Genomic DNA, 793 nt, shown 5'->3' on the forward strand with positions numbered 1-793 from the left:
CTAGACTCCACCCCTACACTCTTAATCCTTAAATTGACACCAGATTAGGTGACTATAACAGATAGGAAAACAGAACAAGAACAACACCAAAAAACGCAGAAGATTCCTTGATAAGGAGTTACAGAGACTGAATTAGTCATCTCTGTAACTCCTTATCTCCATACATATACTATGAGTTAATAAATGCCATTATTGTTAAGGCCAATTTTGTCAAGTATTCTCCTTGCAGCCAAAAGTATCCTATACAAAACAACAATCATTTTAGTGCCATATTGTTGTATATAGACAATCCCCAGATGGTACAGTTTGCACTCAACTGCTAACCTAAGGGCTGGTGCTTTGAACTCACTCAGCAATGATACAGAAGACAAAACCCAAAAACTCACTGGCCTTGAGTCAATGTCAACTCACAGCACACTATAGGACAGAGCTGCCCCTGTGAGTTTCGGAGACTGTAATGCTTTACAGGAGCAGAAAGCCCCGTCTGTCTCCGGCAGAATGGCTGGTGATTTTGAACTGTTGCCCTTATGGTGAGCAGTACAACACTTAACCACTATGCCACCAGGGTTCCTCAATAAAGAAGACAAACCCGGCAATCTACTTCCATGAAGATTACAGCCAAGGAAATCCTACGGAGCTGTTCCACTCTGTACCACAGGAAGTTGCCATGAGATGAAATTGGCTAGAAGGGAGTGGGTTTGATTTTTCTGGTTTTATATGACATGAATACTCGTTATGCATTGAGATGTGTCCCATTCAAAAAGGAATGTGGCTTGAATTCCTGCTGAGGGCA

Source organism: Echinops telfairi, unplaced genomic scaffold (genome assembly GCF_000313985.2).
Source record: "Echinops telfairi isolate 266 unplaced genomic scaffold, ASM31398v2 ScPeMD7_26;HRSCAF=91, whole genome shotgun sequence".
NCBI lineage: Eukaryota > Metazoa > Chordata > Mammalia > Afrosoricida > Tenrecidae > Echinops > Echinops telfairi.